Here is a 14,207-nt window from a genome sequence, read left to right as displayed (position 1 = left end):
GGCAGGGAGGGGAAGTCAGAGGGGAGCAGGGAGGGGAAGTCAGAGGGGAGCAGGCACCGTATCCGGCCGGCTGCGCGGCTCGCGGCGCGCCCCTGCGCCTCGCAGTTGCCGCCGGGCGAGGGGACGGTCCGGAGGGTGGGAGAGGTCGCCAGCCGGCGCCGCTGACACCAGCTGACCCGTCCCACAGGCGCAGCACCATGAGGCTCCTACAGTGCAGGTCAGTCGGCCGGCCCGCGGCGCTCAACATGTCTTCAAAGTCTCTACTTTTATTGAATAAGCATAGAAATCAGCGTCTCCGATGATCAACAATGTCACGAAATAATCTTCTCACTCTTGATAAGCAATGGGAAAGCATGATGTCCGATATACTAACTGCATCTATACATCTGCATCGCATACTAACTGTAACATAGACATTAGCGTTACCGGAGAACTAGATACTGCTTCCGTATCGAAGTAGAGGCGCACCTCTATGTTTTGATACCGCCAGAGCAAGCTTGAGAAGTATAACAAGTTAAGTTTCCTGCACGTGGAAACGCTCGTTATGCCAACTGTTCAGCCCATTGGCCGTGGAAGCGTGGGACCACTGCAACCATGATTGGCCAATCATTGATTCCGGTGCCGCCCAGTTATGGCGTTCTACATTCGGTGCAGACTGTATTGAGAGCTGTCCTGGTATCACTCTGACTAAACTATAACTTCCTTCCACAGTTATGGGTTCGGTATTGCTTCGTACTGACGGTAAATTTGTTAGAAATTATCATTCACACATGTTTCACTTTATTTTTCAAAATCTGACTTCCTTGTTACGGCGTAACTGTTCTTGTTGTATTAAGGAACTTAATAGTAGGTAAAAGTTTTTAGCAGTTGCCCCGAAGTGATTGCGTGCTCGTATGCTGCACCTTTTCGGTAGCCTGTTCGTAAATGCGTAAAGTGTACGTGAATGAATGCATTACATAAAAATGTCTTTGCTCAAATATTATGGTCAAAAAGATAGAAGCAATTAGTTATTTCTTTACTGCCGATGCCGGCTGACTTTCAAGGCTTAGCAGAGAACGCAAGTAACATACGTTTTACCTTCTGCATTCCGTGTCCCTTAATTGTCTATGAATGAAATGAATAGATATTAGATAGGTATAGATTATGAGCATTACTGTAAAGCTTCGAATGGTTAATTATAATAGTCATATCATGACCTTTTCCTTTTTGGACATGCTTTTAATTGCACATACACTGTATACGTGAACTTTTGGAAACAAAAATGTTATTGAATTTGACGAATATAAAAGAAAAAAAGCGAAAAGCAAAATACAAATCGATTTAAAAAGTGTTTCCCAAAGGAGCCAAAGTTCGATTCTGTCGCACTAAACTACATGTAGATTACACCATTACTGACTCGCCGGCCGAGGGGGGGGGGCGGGTGCCGCCCCCCCATAGGGTTTTTTCGCGATAGCTCCGAACACGCTGGCGATAGAGAGCTGAAACTTGGCATACCTGACCTTTGATCCAAGCCGCATCTTTTGACACCAACCGCATTTTTGGGTCAGGTCAGGTCACTGACCTATGACGTCATAAGTGAACCTCTGCACGGTCTTCAGATGTCGCAACTTCGCAACGCCCTCACTGCCAGAGGAGATGTCACAGGGAAATGAAACTTGCAGGATCTAGTATCCATTATGAGTCTCACAACTTGTATATCTCGGATTTTTCCTAGAGGTCATATGAGGTCAGGTCATTTTCGTGACCTCACCATTATAAGTCAATGGGGGAAAATTCAAACTGCTATTCTGGCGCCGGGAACGATCTCCAACTATCTCAAGCACACAGAATCGTGGTTTGATGCACTCCTTGCAAGGTTAGATGCGTCACTTTTGCAATGTTGACCTTGCGTGACGTCATTTATGACGTCATCAAGGTCATATTAGTTTTTCGTCAATAACTCCCGATCAAATTGAGCTAGCGAGTCCGGAAAGCCACCACTGGACTCGGGAAGACCTGCCGAATCGAATGATATGCGACATGACCTCTTTCGACCAACTTCGTGACCTGGGGGTGCTGACCTGACCTTGACCTGAGGTCAACACCCCAAGTTGACCTGACCCGGACAAAAAGTATATCATTCGACGCGCCTGATCAAGGCGAACACGATGCTGCCAAAATCGCGGCTCTGCGGCCGTTTTTTGCGGAGTTATTCACCAAAAACTGAACCGTACCCTGGGGCACTTGACCTGACCTCAGAGGTCACCGGTTGACCTAGGACCTTAAAATCGGGTACCAATCTCTGCGTCTCGTAACGGCGCACACGCTCGTTTTTTCCGCGACGCGCTAGCTCCACCAGGGGCGAAACGGCGAGGGGGGGGTCGTACCCGCCCCCCCCCCTCGGCCGGCGCGTATGTAGAAAACCAATAGGTCCGGCGAGGGTTAATAGTATCTATAGATGTCTTTTCCAACTATTTACGTTATTTGCATTTTAACATTTTTTACAATTGTTTAAGATCTCACTTTTAACACAAAAAACAATAGAGAACATCATCATTTTTACCGTGAAACGTATTCATAAAACCTCATTAGATGATAAAGTTCAGTGTTCCGTATCAACCAGAAGATCATATTTAATCATTATTATTTCTTTTGTATTACCAACATTTTTGCATTAGGCACCAAAACAAATCATCATCGAAACAATATGCTGCTTTTCAAATTTTGATACAGAGGTTATTATTTCGGAACTTAAGTAACTCACCAGTATATTGACCTTCTTAAGAAAAAACTTTCGGAAATAACAAAGAAAAAACTTTCGGAAATAACAAAGTAACTCACCAGTACATTAACATTCTTAAGAAAAAAAAACTTAACTAAGTGCAGGCGTATAAGAACAATTGCCGTTAGCTATTGACTTGCGCACGGCATTGAGAACTTGACCGGGATAATACAGTTGAAGTGGCATAGTAACTGCAACTCCAGTAATTGATTCCAGCCAGGAAAAAACATCCTAAAAATTCCTTCCAACGCCCCTGTCAAATCGTCCACCCTTTGAACAAGTAGCAGGACCCAGCCCATACACAATTTTCGGTCACTCACAGCTCTGGCCAGCTTGTTTTGAAGTTTGTTAGCTGCATGAACAGTAGTTATATCCATGATACACGATTTGAACAAGTAGCAGGACCCAGCCCATACACAATTTTCGGTCACTCACAGCTCTGGCCAGCTTGTTTTGAAGTTTGTTAGCTGCATGAACAGTAGTTATATCCATGATACACGATTAAAATGGACTGCAGCTACACATGTTTCAGAACAAAAAAAAAAAATGATTAGATACGAGGTATAACAAAGTTAATTTACCAATTTCTTAGTTTCTCGCCTTTGTCAGCGAGGTCCTCGCCACCCCATCAGGTGACTGTGTAACTTGACCCCGGCCTGGCGGCGGAGTACCCACTAAACGCTCGTCCATCGCTGCTCCGTCTGTTCCCCGCGGAGCAGTCGTCCCTTTCCGGTGCAGTGCGGTCGAACTGCGAGCCGAGAAGGGGAGGGGGCGAGGGCGGCGGCCAGAGCACTACTGAAGAGACGTACTGCCGACAACACACCGAGGCAGACGACATATGATACTGCTGGCAGCGGTCTGCCGCCGGAGCCCCGGCCCGTCGAGCGGCGCAGCACCGCAACCTGCGTGGGGGGGGGGGGTCACCGTATACACGCGCACACGCATCCGAGGGCTGAGTTACATAAGTTTATTGGAAGGTTGATTCAATTAGCTAATGAATCATGTGGAGCCATATCCATAATGATATGATTTAAATGCAAAAATTTATTGAGAACCACTGAATAAATAGTACCTTTTGCGTCGAAAACTTTGCGCTGCAATCCCTTTCCGGTTAGAGAGGTCGGCTAATCTCAGCGAAGGCGACCTTCTTCGAATATGTGGCATGCAATAAGTCTTCCCTAAAACATCATTTTTCATAAATTCCTTGTTTCTGGAAGGGGCAAAATATATTCCTGAATCTTGTAACAGAGCCAAAGCCCCCTCAGCCCAGAGTCCGGCACTGTCTGAACTCGTTTGTTTGAGATAACAACAGCCATATGTCCATGCGCAATGCGCACGTTCCCTTTATAATATTGCAATATTTTTATGCTTCATCCATTTTAATGTGCAAACGAGCATCGGAATCAAAACAGTGTTATGTACTTATCGTAAGTCTTAATTGCAGTAAAGTAACTGTCTACATAGTTTAGTTCAGAGGCCACCCTTTGAAACCTGAAGCTTGATGTCAAATTTTTCACTCATTCTGTTATTCATTCTCCAATACTCCGTGGCCATGATCATCTCTCGTAAGTTCGTCGGTCAGTTTCGTCCCGGCGCTCTGGCGCCCACGTCCACACCAGATGGAGACAGGCGGCGACGGCGGATGTCCTGCTGAACGCGGCCTCAGCGGGACAGCCGCGGCGGGCCGGGGCGTGTTATCTGACCGACACGGTCCGCTTCGTCCGGTCTGCCGGCGCCGCGGCCCGGCCGGCCCCCATTCAGAGCTGTGCCGAGCCGCGGCTGCGGGCAGCCTCTCCGACTTCCTGGAGACGGTGCGGTCGTGGCGGCCTCCGCGGTCTCTGCCCGCGCGGGACGCCGCAGCACGCGCCCCGGGGCGGCGCCGGGCGGTCGCCGATGGCACAGGACAGCTGGGTCGGGTCGGTCAGATGAGGTCTGCCGACTGACCGGCGCCAGTGATAACGGTCCCGACAGACCGCCGCTTCCTGGACAGCGCCCCGAATCCGCCGGAACCGGAACACGGGCCGCCGGAATCGACAGAGGAGCGGACGACACAATCGCTGCCGGTGCAGTCTCCGCGCTCCGAGAGAGCTGTGTCCTCCACTCGCAGCGTGGGTGTGAAACAGAGGAAGATTGTTGAAACAGAAAACCAATGATCCCTGTTTTAATTCATGAATGTGGTGATGAAGCTATAGTCAAGGGAAAATATCGATGCTAACGTAGTCGGGTAATATCAATTACCTACTCTTCAGTAACTACCTGTACTGAATGTGCATGTAAAATGGGATCCTCATTGATTGGCAATGGATGATAGAAACATCGCCCGCCCGAGCAGCCCGTATCCAGATAATCTGTGCCCGGACAGCTGAACGGTCATGTGACCAGCGCGTCACTTGTCCTCGTTAGTGAGCCTGCATGTCGAGTCTGGTATAACGGCGGCTGTTGCATATGCCAGCCGGCCGGGATGTGACTATCAGCTCACTGTATCGCTCACATCGTCCAGTGGCCCATTGACCATCGTCCATCGTGGATCGTCCATCGCCTATTGCCCATCGTCCATTGTCCATCGTCCATTGCCCATCGCCCATCGTCCATTGTCCGTCGTCCATCGTCCATCGCCCATCGTCCATCGTCCATCGTCCATCGCCCATCGTCCATCGTCCATCACCCATCGTCCATTGTCCATCGTCCATCGTCCATTGTCCATCGTCCATCGTCCATCGTCCATCGCCCACCGCGCCGTGTTCCGGCGAACGATGGAGTAGCTCGAAGCGCGCTCCTGTGCGGCAGGTATCTCGATCTGGCCCGATCATACCTGTTTGTGGACTGTTTACCGCAGGGATAAACAGCTCGGTCGGTGGCAGACCGTGACTCGCACCGGATCGGAGCACGATCTGAGCGGGAACGACCGACGATCGGAACGGGCGCGACCGACGATTGGAAGATTTCTTACTTAACTTAACTAGTCGACTCAAAGGTTGAACAGGGTCCAGGACCACACCATGGTCGGAACGGCCTATACATTTGAACACGCATCCTCTGAACGTGCATATCTGATGCATGAATGTGATTTTTATAGTTTTTCGATGAATTTCGCAGGAAGCTGGCAAAGACTGAATGGCACTTACTGAACGGTTATTGAGACACTTGTGTTGTGTACTTTTGAGGCCTAATCAATTCAAACATTTTGGACTGTAGGTTTGGGACCTGTCAGTGTCTAAAAGACAACTGGCTGACGTATTGAAGTTTGAACTATGGAGCACTTCCGGTCCGTCCCACCCCCTCCCCTGTTTTCCATTGACCGTCACTGGCCACACCATTCACCTGTCAAAATGTATCGCAGTGCTGTCTTGCCCCCACCAAGGTTGGTAGCTGCAGCAGGAGCCTGCACCCACTACTGGATGCGTCCTTCGCAACAGCACCGACACAATGGTCCCAGCGAAATAGCCGTCGCTGGAAACGGCTCCCGAAGATAGCGGGATAAATGTTTTGATAAGGGATGCGCCGGATCAGCGCCCACCGTGGCTGAAGCTCGGCACCGATAAATATTTCACTTGCCTCCATCACATTCGCGAGGTCGAAACCCTGAGCTGAAAATAGCCGTGATCAGAAATAGAAGTGGTCCTCACCAGGTTCTTTCGCGGTCAGGTAGTATCCCTGACCATGATAAGTTATTACATACCTACCATCGTTGGATAATATTTGAAGAGATCTAGCTGCTGTCTCGATATGCCATGCTCGGACCATCGCCACAGCACGGGTTATACCGTTTCATTGGTGTAAGAGATATCGTGAAATGCAGTATGACTCAACTGCACCCTGCCACACTACCTGGGACCCTACCTACAGTCACCCAGCGGCCACACACCCCAGCCGTCGCTCGCGGCCCTCGGGCCCCGACCTCGCGGCGGCGCCGTCTCGGCAGGAGTTACGTTATGCGCCGGTCGGCTGCCGAGTCTCCGATTACCGAGCGATCGCCGGGGCTGGTCCGCCGAGACACGGACTGAACGGACCGAGAGGCGGACTGAACGGACCGAGAGGTGGACTGAACGGACCGAGAGACGGACTGAACGGACCGATAGACGGACTGAACGGGCCGAGAGATGGACTGAACGGACCGAGAGACGGACTGAACAGACCGGGATACGGATTGAACAGACCGGGATACGAATTGAACAGACCGGGATACGAACTGAACGGACCATGATAGGGACTGTATGCGCTGAGACGCGGACTAAATGTGTAAGTATGTATAAACTGAACGGACCGATGGACGGACTGAACGGACCGATTGACGGACTGAACGGTCTGATAGACTGAACGGTCCGATAGACAGACTGGACGGACCGATAGACAGACTGCAGGGACCGAGAGGTGGACCGAACGTATCGGGACACGGACTGGCCGTCTCATGCACTGAGGAACAACTTGCAACGTCTATGGGAAATATCTATACGCTATGTTCTTTGATGTCCGTTATACTCCGAATCAAAGAGCAATGTTTTTAGTTTTGTTTTCATCTATTATTGTTCGTCCGAGGTCCTGCCGAATTTACTTTAAAAAAAACGCAGACCCTCGCTTGGGATGTCGGGGTCGGGTTGAAATAGATGGGAGCTGAATGAATTCACCGACGCTTTACCAGATGGGCACCGGGTGAGTTTTTGTGGTCATTGTGGCTTTTGTTGACCTTGTTCTAGCAGTGAAATATGACTCGCGCTGAATATCATGTCACAGCCGCGTCGGCAAGGGCGCACGAGGTAAATACGAGAAGGATGGTGGACTGCTGAGCCTCTGGATTTATTCAGCCACTTTAGATCTGCTCGGTAGACAGACTCCCGACACCGTCCAGTCGTATAGGCTGGTGTCCAGCGCTGCAGGTTTACGAGTTAGCGATTTGCAGTTTGCATACTTCTGGAGGGAACGAAATCATAACTCTTATGATGGATGACTGCAACTTGCATTCAGTGAAGAGAGCTTCTCAGTGGCTGACAATGGTTAGGCGTCTGATTGATTGGTGAGGAGCAGGTATCAGGTGACTCCCGTGTCTTGAACGGTGACAGTGTCTCTGAGTCTGGTGAATGGTGTGAGAGTGCCGGCGGCTGCTGGTCTCCAGATGCGGACTGGACCGGACCGAGTCGGTACGGGGAGGGTCCGCAGACCGGACCGGGTTTGGAGGGTCCGAGGACCGCGTGTGGTCCCGGCGCCGGTCTCCGGTTACAGCCGCCCGCGCCGGGTCGGCACGACACCCGACCCAGTGGGAACTGCGATACAGGTGCGGTGCCGGCGGGTCGCTAGTGGGACACTAGTGGGACGTTGGCGGGTCACTAGCGGGACACTAGTGGGACACTGGCGGGACACTGCAGCGGGACGCTGGCGGGAGACTGGTGGGACACTAACGGACACTATCGGAACACCGCACCAGTGGGACACTGCAGCGGGAGACTGGCGGGACACTAACGGACACTATCGGAACCGGATACACTAGCGGGACACCAGCGGGACACCACCAGGACATTTGTTGGACACCAGCGGGACCGGGTACGTTAGTGAGACACCAACGGGTCAGTAGCGAGGCACCAGTTAAATGCCATTAGGACTCAAACTGACACTGAGAAACTTCAGACTTGAAGTTTTTGAAATCATTCATACTAATTCGGGTGGTGGAAAGCCAATGTCTGATTATTTAAATTCGTGTTTGTTAAAAAAAAATCCTGGGTCTCTGAGACTAAAACTGTCCAGCGGCAGTCGGTCAGGTTTTACCCGAGCCCGTATCCGGCGCGGTGGGGTAGGCGCCGCGGCGCCGTCTCTCCAATGATCGCGTCTCGCTCGTGATTTATTTGTCTGGCCACGGTCGATTTGTAGCGTCTGAACACATCTGGAAGTCGTCGAGGACGCACGGGGGAGCGCGGCCGCCCCTCCGTCGGCCGGCTCTCTCCCCTAGCGTCGACGTGCCACCGGTATCTGAGACTCTGAACGGTTTCGACGTCCCCTCTCCCGTGCGACGGCGTCGGCCACTGGCGCTTATCTGCTTCAGAGAGGCCTCATCAGGGAGTTATTTCAGAGATGAGCGGCAAAGGAGGATTACAGCAGCGCGGGGGATGTCATGGCCTATGAGTTCTCACATACAGGTGATGCCCCGGCCATGGGATGTGCCCGGGGTGTGACCAGTCGTGTGAGTAGGTGGTCCACTGTCCAGTCGGGCTAACTATATGTGTCTGTGTGGCCGGTCAGTGTTAGACTGGGGTGTCCGGTCAGGATGTATGGTCGGGTGACCGGGTTGTGCGCGCCGGGTGACTGCGCGGCGCGTGAGGCCGCACACAGGCAGTCGTCTCGCCACGTGCGCCGCCCTCTCCATCCGGGCGTCTGGCTGGCTGCAGCGCCCCAGGACGGACCCACACCCGCGGCTGCATGTCACCGTCTGCGCAGCCCGCCGACCAGCGGAGCCGGCCTGATAAAACCGGCAAATGACGCCGAATTTTCGCAATACGTGCTGCAGAACTCTCGCCAGTCCTACCCGTACTATGTAACTACTACGTTCTTGGCGGAAACGACACAAGCCTCCCGGAATTTGGAGACTTTGAATTTACGTCACCTGGTATGTGCACAAGGGAGACCGTTCAGATGCTGCTAGAAACGTTATCCAAAGAAAATATATCAGCACTCGTTAGTCGAATGTCACGATGAAAAACTGATATCACCTTATCCTAGCTAGACATACTGTAGACGTTTATTTGTTATCGTTTAGGGTTTAATAAAATTATTTGCACATAGGTATATCCGAGTAGTACGGTGCAAACTGTGGACAAATTCAATTTTTTGGAATTAAATGGATCCTCCCATGCGGAATTAAAAATGCGTATGTATCTTACAGGCAGATTCACTGGGTGACTACTCATTGACAGCCACATTTACTGTTGTCACTTGCAAATTTTATTTGTTTGCACTAACCAATTGTCACTGCCGAGTACCGACTGCTGAACTATTTCTGGCTGCCCATGTCACGCAGACAAGAGCGAGGCAAGGACGGGAGTAGATGAGAGAGAGGGTTAGAGGGAGAGAGAGAAAGAGAGAGAGAGAGAGAGAGAGAGAGAGAGAGAGAGAGAGAGAGAGAGAGAGAGAGGAGAGAGAGAGAGAGGAGGGGAGAGGAGGGTGGTGCGACACCCGTGGCCCGCCAGTTCCGCTCCTCGCGGCCCGTGCCGCTCTGTGACTGGGGGCGATATTTTTACCCCGTTCCTCGGACGAACGGTCCGCCCGAACAGAGCGCGCTGCGCTGTTCAGTCACCAGCATTATCGATGACTTGTTTTTCACCCCAGCCCCGAACCTTTGTTATCTCGGGCGACTTCCGAGTAGGAACGAGCAGACATATTTCCGAAATTAGCCTACGCGGGAACGTGGACGATGTTGGTCATGAACTGGCCAAGAGGGTGACTGGACAGGGCAGGCAGGTCGCATATTGACGGACCCTTTGACGTCCCAAGAATGCATGTTCTTTTGTTGCTGGTGCCATTGCAGACATTGCTGGTGCCGTGTCGCGGTGGTGTAATTTTCCGACTTCCAAGGACACCGGGAGGGTCCCGGCGCAGAGGCACCATGTATCGTAGAGGGTCGTATGGCGCTTCCGTCCGACTATCTGCGGCGGACAGAGGTATAGTGGCCGAGGACAGCGGCAGCCAGGAGGGTGCTGGTAGAGCCGTGTGTCGCGGAGAGCTGTATGGCGCTTCCGCTCGCGACTATCTGCAGCGGACGCCGGTCAGACGTCGGTGCTACGCTGCTCTGCCACCGAGCGTATACTGCTCTGCCACCGAGCGTATACTGCTCTGCCGGCGGGCCGTGCTAGTCTGACGCCCGACTGTCGCCCAGTCCTTTTGTATCTGTACCGCGGGACCAACAGCGGAGTACGTTATAGGTGTTACAGGATTAAATTATAGAGGCTTTGGTGTACTTTCCTAGCTAAAACTTGGTTGAAACGTTGTGGATATAAGCCAGAGTACTACAAAATGAGCAATTAAATCTCACTCATTGCCTGATGCCTTGAAGGTCACTGGTGTCCTGTGCATTTGTGGTGCTTCATACAGGGTGGAAAGTAATTACGCGAACATACTTTTTCGTCTTCTAGTAATGAAAAAAACGGCGGTGACATAAACAATATATGTTTTACTTTATCCTTATCTAGTTGCGATGCATTGACATAGGCGTTCCGGCATGATTTACATCAGCATGTGAAGATCTGTTGGCCAAAGCTCAGCCCACACCTTATGGAGCTGTCCAGTGAGGTAATCGGTGTTGGTGGCTCCTTGCAGCTTTTAGACGGTCTCCTGAGGAGTCATCTGGAGATTTTTAATCGAATTGAGGCCCAGGCGTTTCCCAGATCAGCTTTTGTATGTCCTGAAGAAAAACAGGTTCTCACAGCACCAGTATTGCGTTTTGTTGGCCGTGAAAGTAAGGATTTCACCAATCACGAAGAGCAGTTTCTTTGCGTCAGGCACAAAAGTGCGCTCAGTCATTTTGCCCCTTTCGTTGCACGGTGGATTAGACAGAGACACTCGTCTTGGAGGATGTTCCACCGGTTGTATACTTTATTTTTAGTGACCTTTTTTAGCGCTACACGCAATTCTGACACCACCCGGGGGCTCGTGACCCACTGATGTGTTCCTTTGCCGGATGTTTGAAGGTTGGGACGGACGGGACATAGGACGCAACAGCAGCCCTCAGAGCAGTTGTTCTGCAGGTTTGACGGATGAAACAGTTTCACAGATGTCTCACCCAACCACAAATCCAGCTGCCTGTCCTCCTCTGTCCATCTTTGATTGTCTTTGAAAAGCTTCAATTAACAATTCTGCTGTTAATTCGTGAATTTTGGTCATCCCGAGGGTTTGTACGACTTAATTTTCGAATTTTTGCGTATTAATGTGCGAATCGTGATATCTTAGATCGGGTACCCGGCCAGAGTAAGCTATTTTGCCAGTTTTCGGGTCGACTGGCGTCGTTTTGTCGCCGACATGGTGACCACCCGCCCGGCGGCAGAATTCGCCGAGGGGTTGCTGCCGCGGACGGCTTTGCTTTTTAAGTCCTCTCAAGTGTTATTATGTTAAAAAAAACGTATACAAATTGTGCAATGCTGGTGCTGAGACCACTACGAATCCCTTCTCCGCCAATCCAGCGAAAATAATCATAAACGCTTTCCCTGGCAGCTCCAAATTGAGCTCTTTGCCCATTTCGGTCTTGTGCAGCGTATGGTGTCTGCACCATTTTAAGTCGAGAGGTGTTTAAGACCTTCCAGGTCATTGTTCAAAGTTGGGTCACTTTTGGTAGATGAGGCGACAACAAACACGACCAATTATGTTCCATGACAGCCCGTACTCATAATAATGCTCCACTGACGGTCAAAATTGTAAGAAAATACATGTTCGCGTAATTACTTTCCACCCTGTAGGTCGGTAGATGCTCCAGCCGCTCGGAGCCGGGAGCTGGGAGCCGCCGGACAGAGCCGGAGCCTCGGGTACCGTCGGGAGCCGAGCGGGAGCCGGCCGTATCCACCAGTGTCCCAGTTGCGGCCAGCGGCCTGCAGGAAGCCCGAGCTCTATCTGCGCCTCTTCCTGATGTCCGCCGGCCGAGTCGGCCCGTGGCCCACGCGCCACGGAGCTTCCGGCACGTGCGGCCGGGCCGCTCGTGCGGTGGCCGACGGCCGCTATTAGGTGTCAACCGGAACTGGACATTTTGGAGTCGCAATTTTTGTCCAAAGTCCAATTCGAAAAAATTCGTGGCGGAAGATGAATTAACCCGCGCCCGGCTGGGGGTCCTGGATTTCCACGCCCTGCTGGGGGGGGTGTTTGAACACCCCCCCTTGTAACTCGGCTCCTGGGCCACGTAGCGATACGCGGAAGGCGGCGTTCGAAAGAGCGTCAAAAATAATGACGAAATCACTTCGGTCAATTTTTTGGTCAGGTCAAAGGTCAGGTCACCAGAGGTCATGGAAGGCAAAATTTCGCCGATTTCCAGGTCGAATGTCGAAAATTTCCAAGAAGCCAACGCATAACTCGGGAACCAATAGAGCTACAGCGCCGCGGAAAAGCGCATTCGATAGCCCTATTAACGCCCTTTCTGAGTAATTCTCTCAGATTTGACCTAACTTCAACGGTTTTGCCTGCAGGGGGCAAAAACTGCAAAAATAGCCGATTTTTTTCGGAAACAGTTTTTCTGCAATAACTTTTGACCCAAGCCCTGTACGAGCTTACTTTTACCGTCATCGTGTTCCTCTCGTCAAGACGCATCGAATGAACTATAACTTGACCTTGAAAGGTCAACTTGAAAATTTGACCTCAGGTCAAGGTCATGACCTGACCGGAAAGGGTCATGTTGCATATCAGTCGATCCGTATCGTCGAGCTGAACACATCTAAGGCGTTTTCATCGCTCTAGCATGCCTCTATCAAAAGTTATTTGCGAAAAACTGTTAGATACCATTCGTGACCTAAGATGACCTCAGGGCATAAACAAGGGTCACGGACGCCATTTTCATGTTCAGTGTGTCTAAACCACTTGTAATTGGGTGTTTAGGAGTGTTTATAATGTCTTTCGTCCAAAAGAGGCGCATTTCAATTTTCTCCCATTGACTTATAATGGGGAGGTCGCAAAATTGACCTGACCTTAGGTCATCGATATCAAAATTCTGGGATATAGATTTTGTACATGCTATTGCTCTTAGCAATCGCTGAAAGTTTCAAAGCGATCGGTCACTCGGTGTAGCTATGACAGACATTGAAACTTGTTATGAGGTGAGGTCACTTCAAGTGACCTGGTGACCTGACCTTGAATGACCTTGGTCTGAAATTTTCACAACATGTGTAGAATTGATGTATGATAAGTTGTACCAAAAACGGCGGCGCTCCGCGCCGCCGTTTTTGAGATATTCGCGAAAAACCACAAGGGGGGTGTTCAAACACCCCCCCCCCCAGCTGGGCGCGGGTTAAAATGTATTATTGGCAATTCAATTTTTACGCTTCACATTTTTTCACATTTCACACATATGTTCTCCTTAAAAAAAAAACATGTGCGAAACTAACCTTATTTGAGTGAAAACGGTGTATTGTATCAGTAAATATTTGGTTCATGCTGGTTTTCCCAATTTAAATCTAAAACGTATCGGCGTTTTAAAATCGGCAGATTTGATAGTAACCAAAACATGTTTAGGTTTCCTAGTCGTTTCGGGCTTCGGCAGTTTTTAGCCGAACAGCTGTCGGAAGAACTCACGCTTATGCAACAAAAAATACACGGGTTGAAGCAGCAAGTGTGCTAACACAGATGGCCTTGGCTAACACGGCGGAATGGGTCTGGTCGGAGGGGGAAGCAAAATTAAAGAGGAAATATCGGAAAGGATGAGAGAGGAAGACAACGGAAGAGAAGAGTGGGGAGCCATACTTTGCGCTGCCTTGGGCATTCTCGTTTGGAA

This window comes from Amphibalanus amphitrite, unplaced genomic scaffold (assembly GCF_019059575.1).
Source record: "Amphibalanus amphitrite isolate SeventyFive unplaced genomic scaffold, NRLGWU_Aamphi_draft 001144F_arrow, whole genome shotgun sequence".
Classification (NCBI taxonomy): Eukaryota; Metazoa; Arthropoda; class Thecostraca; order Balanomorpha; family Balanidae; genus Amphibalanus; species Amphibalanus amphitrite.
Note: the sequence above shows the minus strand (reverse complement) of the source record.